Here is a 9,017-nt window from a genome sequence, read left to right as displayed (position 1 = left end):
AAACTCCATCAAGTATAGACAGAGTCCTCAAACATTCCTCATATGTTAAGTTTTTCATTCCTGAGACCATTCTTATGAACCTCCTCTGCACACACTTCAGGGTTAGTATGTCTTTCATGCGATATGGGGCCCAAAACTATGCACAATAATCTATTTTCAGCTAAGCCTCCCTGCCTCCTGCATTGATATGGAAAATGATCCCATTTATTATGTAAAGCAACAGTTGAATAATAGTGTGCGATGACCAAAATTCCCTGTACTCTTACTAGCATTCCACATCTTCTCTAGGATGCTGTAAGACCTATGAATTGAACCTCATTACAAAGTAAACGATTAAAGAGTGCAGCATCCCATTTCAGTGAAATGGGAGCTTCTGTCTGACATTTTCAACAGAAACTTATTTTAACAATGTCAGCATTTATCTGTATCACCTGCTATGCTTTTAGGCAGTGACATGATTGACATTTGTACTGTTCGAAAGCCTACTGCAGTAACATTGGGTGCAGAAGCTATCTTGTGCTATGTTTTGCAGTCACTCTGCAATTTTTCTGCAAAACCACTAGGTGTCAGTAAGTAAATGGCATTATCATTTTCACATCATTGACGTATGGCAGAAAGCAAGTAACATCTTGGTGAGCATAAAACTGAAATCTAAGTGTGTTATTAAGATTATGCCATTTTACTGGAAATATAATTAGTGATCGATCAATTAATAAAGCTAAACTTCAACAGTGTCTCCTCAATCATTGTTTGTTAAATATGGCAAGGATATGATAATGATCCAGTGGCTACAATTTTGAAAGCAGAGTTAGCTGTAGCCACTGTAAATCCAACTTCTTTGTCTCTTTCCCTCCGATGTCTGAACTATGACTATTGTTGCCATAGAATCTTGGAGCTCCTCCACTTATGCTCCATGGTATGTGCTTTCTGTCTGCCGCAGGTCCTGCTAGAAAACAACCTTGGATGTTTTTGATCTATCCATGCACGTTTTCCCCCTCCTTTGATCCTATTATTCTTGCCATCCATTCTTTTTACAATCTAAATACTGTGGACATTACCATCTCCTGTATCATGAGTTCATTAAATGTCAAATTAAAAACCTCAATTGGGTAACACACAAGTGTGTACCAAATAAAACTGTTTAGGCAAAGGTTTGTTTTGTGGCCTGTAAAAGAAGCATCTTGTAGGATAGTCAAATCAATTGTTTTGGAATATGTAATATTTAACTTAAAATTGCTTCCATAATGTTTCAACCTATTCTCGTGATTTATCAACATACATAACATGCAAACGAATCAATTGACGACCACTGGCCCCAAGAGTCTGCTTCACCAGTTGATCGGATCATGGCTGATCTGATTGTGGTTTAAACACCTCCTTGCTGTCTCATACCCATAACCTTTTGACTCCTCCATTAATCAAGATTTGAATATATATGAGCTGGACAGTAACCTTCTTGATATGTGAAGCTTCTAACAAAATCTTTTACTAGGATTTCATGACCTTTTTACAATAAACAAAAATCTGAAAGTTAATTAAAACCAAAACCAGGTGCCTCTTTTTTGAAGTTGAGCTTCAGGGATGTGAGGCTCAGTCATCAGAGAAAAGCACTAAACTGTATGAAACTTCAAAAGGGGCTTTGCAGCAAATAATATAAAATTATTTTTGTAATCAAGAGGATTTAAAAATATGCTGAAGCATGCAGTTCTGTCTTAAGAACATACTTTAAAAAATCAAATTCCCATTTTGGGTTTTTGCCACCTTATTTTCAAAACTTAGATACTTGTTTCCTTTGGATTGTAAGTCTTGCCATATGTGAAAATCTGACCTAAAGTGCAAAATGTCACGGAGTGAAGTCATTCTTCTAACAACCAATCAATAGTTGAAAAATCAGGATAGCTAACTGCTTAATGGTAAAGCTGAATGTTTCACTTTTGTGTATTGGAGTGCTAATTACTTGTTGGTCTTAACTTTAATTCATGTACGCATGTATTTTTCATAGGTGAGGCAGGGATTAAAAACATTTTCCAACTGGCCAACGTACCCACAATTATACGTGAATGGTGAACTTATTGGTGGGCTTGATATTGTGAAGGTAACTTTAGCATATCGTTAAATATAAACTAAGAAAGACTTCCCAGCAATATCTCTTGTTTTAATGTCTGAGGAAAAAAACACTTTTCCTTCAAAGTAAGCAAGGAAGAACTTTGCAATGACATAACATCTTTGCAATGTTCCAATGTGTTCTGTTAGAAACACAGGCAGACATTTTGTATGTAGCACATGTCACAGACAGGAGTAGAATAAAAAAGGACATTGGTTTTTAGTTGATATGTAAATTTTGGCTCATTTCCATCAATTTGAGAGGGTAGATTTAATGTCTTTTCTGAAAATGGAAACAATGACCATGTACCCTTGCCACTGACGATAAAATTATAAGCATATTTGTAATTACAAATAGATAGCAGGAATATCATTAATCTGAGGTATGAAGTTTGACTGTATGGAGTCCCTGAAAGAGTAAGTTAGAATCTGAGAGTACAATACTACTGTTAATTTCAATTTAGTAGTAGGAAGGAGCTGTAGGCTGGCATCTTTGCAGCTTGGTTAGAGTAAAAAGGAAGTTGAACAACACATTTGTCAAAATACTATGTACAAAAAATGAAAAACTGAATCAATTGGCGGCCAGTGATTATTTAAATCTCATAGGGAGTTAAGAGTTGTTGATGGGGGAACAAGTTCACCAAGCAGAACATTAAGGTTTTTGAAAATTGCTTTGCAGTTGAGTTGTGAAAATCCTGTCTGGAGCTAAAGAAGGTATTGAGACCAAGAGTTTTGACAGTAATCGGGGCCTTACAGCAAGGCCAATTGATAATGTCTTAGTTGTGGTGAGGCTGCAAAAAGATGGGAAAAGTCTCTTTCCTGAAAAACTGAAAGGATCAAGATTATGGGCCTGATGTTTCCAAGAGCAGCAATGACAGCAGCTAGCGTAATAGGATATGGGGTAGGTTGGTGATGAAGTATGATGGCATGTTGTTAAGGGCTGGTAATAAATTGGTGAGCTGGGTGGCGATATTGGTCAGGGATTGATGATAGTAGTGGCATGTTTGTGAATGTGTATGTATGTTGGCAGAAGACAGTGGAAGGAGGAGAGTTTTGATAACTTGGTTGGGATGGTCGAGTGTATCAAGACTATGGTTTGGTGGAGGGGTGTTAGGTAAAGGGTGAAGTTTTAAAGTTACTTAGGAATTGGAGATTTTTTTTGAAAGCTTCCAGATAGTGGGTAATTTGCTTCTCAGAAGTTTAAGCTTCCAGGTGTATCTGGACTACAGAGGAGTCCGGTAGCACGTATTTAAAGGTAGCTTGTTGCTGGGGCCAGCTTGCATTTGGAAGATCTGGGTCAGTATTGTGCCATTGAATGGCATGGATAAGCTAAGGTAGTAACATTGTTCCGCTCAACATCTATCATCCTCTAGTAGTCACAGTCTGAGTTCTCTTGCTGTGTAATCAGCAAAACAGTGATGGGGGGTGGGGGGTGATATTCATTCATTCGTTCATTCATTCATTGGATGTGGACTATCTTGGCCAGAGCTAGCATTTGTTGCTGACTTCTAAAGTGATGGTGAACTGCTGCCTTGAGTTGCTGCTGCCATTGGGGTATATGTGCTCAGTGTTAGGAAGAAAATTCCAGGATTTTGAGCCAGCTACAGTGAAGGAACAGCAGCAGTATAGTTCCCGTTTGAAATGTGGCTTGGAAGGGAACTTGTAGGTGATGGTGTTACAGGTGCATCTTCTGCCCTTCTTTGTGGTAGAGTTTGCAAGTTTGTTGTTAAAGGAGCCTGGGTGATTTGTTATTGTACTCCAGAGCCAAATTCTAGAGTTGCTTCAAGGGTACAAGTCTTATATTATTTGTACAATGGTTTGAATTGACTTCTCTTTTTTTTGCAGTAAAATTGATACTTAATGAGCAAGTTAATAGCATGTTTAGTTGAGGAATGGGCAGAACATTAAAGAAGAATTGACTCAAAGAAAAATTGTAACTATCTGGAAATTGAACTTTCAGGAGAGCCAAAATTGCACATAATGGTGTATCCACTACTCTGATTTATGAAAGACCTTCTATATCAGTTAACATGTTCTACATAAGTACTAGGAGCACCACGTGGTATTGTTTTAGATTCTGTTCCATATGTGCCAGCATAAGTTTTTTGTTTGAATGTACCGTCCACTTATCACAGTAAACCCTTTATTGGCTTAAGTGAATGGGCTTTGTGTATAACATGCTGAATTACTTTGCAGCACATTGCAATAAGTATCTTGGATACCAATTTTCATTTAAAAATTAATATACTTAAAGCATGAATACAGTGCATCCTAATTGATGTGGCAGTAATTCCAAATAGAATTGGGGGGAACCAAATCTAAGACCTTTTTCCCAAGAAAATGTTAATAATTTTATAGTTAATAGTTACGGTTGAATTATTATCCTTACAGTAGAGATGGGTGCAGTAGAGATGTTTTTGTGCATTTTTAAAATCCAGGATTCATTTTTCTAGCATCTGAATTAATGGATAATGGTGGATGCAAATACCACAGTGTAGAGTCTTATTAATATTTTCTTGAATGTAATTGAACTGGGCAAAAGATGTGGAAAGAGAGGGGAAAGTAGAGCTTGGAAAGTACAGTTGAATGGCATGTTTTCATAAATATTAATGTCTTTTGATATAGTAGATTCTGAGGTAATGCAATAAATATACAACTTTTGTTTTCCAGGAATTGGAAAAAAGTGGAGAGCTTCTTTCAGCCTTAAAAGGAGAAAATGCTAGTTAGAATTTTACAAAATGCACAACCACCGTCATACATAATATGTCAATTTTAAAAAATGTTCGTTGGCAATAATGTGGTCTAAAGTCAGGTAATATAATAGTGAATATAAATCATTTTTGATGTTTTCTTGCTTCGGTAATTCATGAATAACATGGTAGCACAAAGTGAGCAAAATGCAAATAAGTTAGAACAGTAAAATATTATACCTCTTATTATAATAAAACATAACTATTATATGTGGTGTGACCTTTTTATTGCACAGTGAATATATGGAATGTTCACCACTTCAAGCACAATCTGCTGAAATAATTATCCGTAAAAGGTCTAACTTTATGTTGTGCAGAGTTCAAGTAACTTGCTGTCAATATATTTGCATGCGAATTAATTGAGCGCTTTGGTCATTAATTTCTTAGTTTGTTACTTACTTGATAAATAAATAATGAGTATATTTTTGTTGCTGCCCAGTGAGCCACATCTAGAGACAGCCATGAAAGAAATTTTTATATATTGATCCAAGTATCTCCACAGAATCTCTTATTAATTTACCTGCTTGGGCATCATACATGAAGTGCTGAATTACGTTGCCATCCATCGCTATAAATATCCTTGAGACTAATTTTCATGGAAAAGCTACTTCAGCATGAGTACAGTGCAATTTAATTAAATACTTAATCTAGATTTGGACATTAATTATGCCTGTCAACTATCAATTTTCTAGACCTTCACTTAACAGACATAAAATGCAATCATGGTTGAAAAAGTTTGTACAAATAGTTAGTCTTTATAAAAATTGTTTCATTTTCATGAATATAGCCTTTCACCTAAATATTTACAAGTTTGATGTATTGCTTTATTAAATGGCCTTTGAGGGTCCATGTAAGGCATGTTAGTATACTGCCTTTATCAACTCTCCATTACTTCACTAGAGTTCAACTAAATTTGACAACGCATCTTTAACTTTAGTCTGCACTTACTGTCATTTTTAGGTCTATATTTTTCTAAACGATCTGCTGTAAATGATTCCCTAGCACTGACATTGTTGCTGCATTTATCTTTCTTTCTGAACATGGATACATCTTTTGCGTGCCTCCTTGATCAAAGGAGTATTGCAAGATAAAAACAGAAAATGTGGGAAATGTTCAAGATGAAACAGTTAACATTTAAGTCTTAAGAGTTGGAAAAGTTAGAGTTGCAATAGATTTAAAGCAGCTGATTTTTTTTTAACCAGAGAACTAACTGAAAATTCAATCTTTTTGAGGAGGGGTTTTGTGAAATTGTTTGGATTCCATTTTGCAATTAAGACGGTTCAGGAATTTTCTGAAGCCATCAAGTTCTGGACAGTACCAACAAGAGTTTATATAACTCTTGTTGGCTTCTGTCATAATGTAAGGTGGTTTTGTGATTCCTTGAAAGAGATATTCTGGTAAGTTTATCCATCTGTTTGTTCAAAAGTAGCTTTAGTGTTGTTGTCACCCTGTTATGGCATACCTCCGGGGTATGTGGGACTTGAACCCTGTGCCTTCTGGCTCAGAGAAGAAGATTTTGTTCCACGCTAGTCCTCAACAACTCTACCATTTACCTTTTCTGTACTTGTAAGGAAACAGCCAATGTCCTATTGTGGAACTTTTGCCTTTAAGCCGCAAGGCAGTACTTGGAAAAGCTGTAATATAGTGACAAGAGTAAAAACAAAACTCTGTAATACGAAACAAAGATTGAAGCATGACCTGCTTATGACTGAACTCAGGCCACACTTGAACTCTGATGTGAGCAAACATATGGGATTATAACTTTTTGAATGAACTATTGAATTAGGTTTCAAAATCCCAAGAATCTAAATAATGCAATGACATCTGATGACCTGGTGCATAACATCATGCTGTACACATCAAAGTAAAACAAAACTTTTAAACTGTTTACTTGCAATTCAATTTTGTCTTCAGTTAAGAAATATTTATTTTATCTGGCTGCTTTTATCCAGCTGCCAGTCTTGAAACTGAGAGCAAAGTTTGACACATCCAGTTGAATCATCCAGAATCCCCCAAGTGTTGGCCTTCAGCCTTAACTCAGCAGTGTTTCCTCTTGTGGGCTTCTTTCACCAAGGCCTTCTGATTTTTAACATGCAGGAAAACAGGAACTTCCCTCTATATCTTTTTTATATCCACAAGTGCTCATAAACACAACTGAACTTTCTTTCACATCACCAAATCACCTGCGGTATTTTTCACCACCATTAGTAAATCATCCATGTTATCCAATTTATTAATTTACATGCAAATTTAAGGCCAATGCAGATCGATTGCGCTCTCTCTCTCTCTCCCTCCCTCCTTTCTCTCTTTCTCTCTCTCCCTCCTTTCTCCATCTTCTCTCACCCTCTGACGCGCTCTCTCTCTCTGACGCGCTCTCTCTCTCTGACGCGCTCTCTCTCTCTGACGCGCTCTCTCTCTCTGACGCGCTCTCTCTCTCTGACGCGCTCTCTCTCTCTGACGCGCTCTCTCTCTCTGACGCGCTCTCTCTCTCTGACGCGCTCTCTCTCTCTGACGCGCTCTCTCTCTCTGACGCGCTCTCTCTCTCTGACGCGCTCTCTCTCTCTGACGCGCTCTCTCTCTCTGACGCGCTCTCTCTCTCTGACGCGCTCTCTCTCTCTGACGCGCTCTCTCTCTCTGACGCGCTCTCTCTCTCTGACGCGCTCTCTCTCTCTGACGCGCTCTCTCTCTCTGACGCGCTCTCTCTCTCTGACGCGCTCTCTCTCTCTGACGCGCTCTCTCTCTCTGACGCGCTCTCTCTCTCTGACGCGCTCTCTCTCTCTGACGCGCTCTCTCTCTCTGACGCGCTCTCTCTCTCTGACGCGCTCTCTCTCTCTGACGCGCTCTCTCTCTCTGACGCGCTCTCTCTCTCTGACGCGCTCTCTCTCTCTGACGCGCTCTCTCTCTCTGACGCGCTCTCTCTCTCTGACGCGCTCTCTCTCTCTGACGCGCTCTCTCTCTCTGACGCGCTCTCTCTCTCTGACGCGCTCTCTCTCTCTGACGCGCTCTCTCTCTCTGACGCGCTCTCTCTCTCTGACGCGCTCTCTCTCTCTGACGCGCTCTCTCTCTCTGACGCGCTCTCTCTCTCTGACGCGCTCTCTCTCTCTGACGCGCTCTCTCTCTCTGACGCGCTCTCTCTCTCTGACGCGCTCTCTCTCTCTGACGCGCTCTCTCTCTCTGACGCGCTCTCTCTCTCTGACGCGCTCTCTCTCTCTGACGCGCTCTCTCTCTCTGACGCGCTCTCTCTCTCTGACGCGCTCTCTCTCTCTGACGCGCTCTCTCTCTCTGACGCGCTCTCTCTCTCTGACGCGCTCTCTCTCTCTGACGCGCTCTCTCTCTCTGACGCGCTCTCTCTCTCTGACGCGCTCTCTCTCTCTGACGCGCTCTCTCTCTCTGACGCGCTCTCTCTCTCTGACGCGCTCTCTCTCTCTGACGCGCTCTCTCTCTCTGACGCGCTCTCTCTCTCTGACGCGCTCTCTCTCTCTGACGCGCTCTCTCTCTCTGACGCGCTCTCTCTCTCTGACGCGCTCTCTCTCTCTGACGCGCTCTCTCTCTCTGACGCGCTCTCTCTCTCTGACGCGCTCTCTCTCTCTGACGCGCTCTCTCTCTCTGACGCGCTCTCTCTCTCTGACGCGCTCTCTCTCTCTGACGCGCTCTCTCTCTCTGACGCGCTCTCTCTCTCTGACGCGCTCTCTCTCTCTGACGCGCTCTCTCTCTCTGACGCGCTCTCTCTCTCTGACGCGCTCTCTCTCTCTGACGCGCTCTCTCTCTCTGACGCGCTCTCTCTCTCTGACGCGCTCTCTCTCTCTGACGCGCTCTCTCTCTCTGACGCGCTCTCTCTCTCTGACGCGCTCTCTCTCTCTGACGCGCTCTCTCTCTCTGACGCGCTCTCTCTCTCTGACGCGCTCTCTCTCTCTGACGCGCTCTCTCTCTCTGACGCGCTCTCTCTCTCTGACGCGCTCTCTCTCTCTGACGCGCTCTCTCTCTCTGACGCGCTCTCTCTCTCTGACGCGCTCTCTCTCTCTGACGCGCTCTCTCTCTCTGACGCGCTCTCTCTCTCTGACGCGCTCTCTCTCTCTGACGCGCTCTCTCTCTCTGACGCGCTCTCTCTCTCTGACGCGCTCTCTCTCTCTGACGCGCTCTCTCTCTCTGACGCGCTCTCTCTCT

At 41.3% G+C, this 9,017-nt stretch overlaps 1 long non-coding RNA gene across 1 annotated transcript; it reads left to right on the top strand.

The window, feature by feature from the left end:
- Window positions 1–27: 27 nt before the first annotated feature.
- On the top strand, window positions 28–5,061 carry LOC122547904. The gene is made up of 2 exons (XR_006311118.1): window positions 28–2,095; window positions 4,774–5,061. It is a non-coding gene; the product is annotated as an uncharacterized LOC122547904 (long non-coding RNA).
- Window positions 5,062–9,017: the final 3,956 nt, after the last annotated feature.

This window comes from Chiloscyllium plagiosum, unplaced genomic scaffold (genome assembly GCF_004010195.1).
Source record: "Chiloscyllium plagiosum isolate BGI_BamShark_2017 unplaced genomic scaffold, ASM401019v2 scaf_4964, whole genome shotgun sequence".
NCBI classification, from domain to species: domain Eukaryota; kingdom Metazoa; phylum Chordata; class Chondrichthyes; order Orectolobiformes; family Hemiscylliidae; genus Chiloscyllium; species Chiloscyllium plagiosum.
This window is presented reverse-complemented; position numbering and strand designations above follow the sequence as displayed.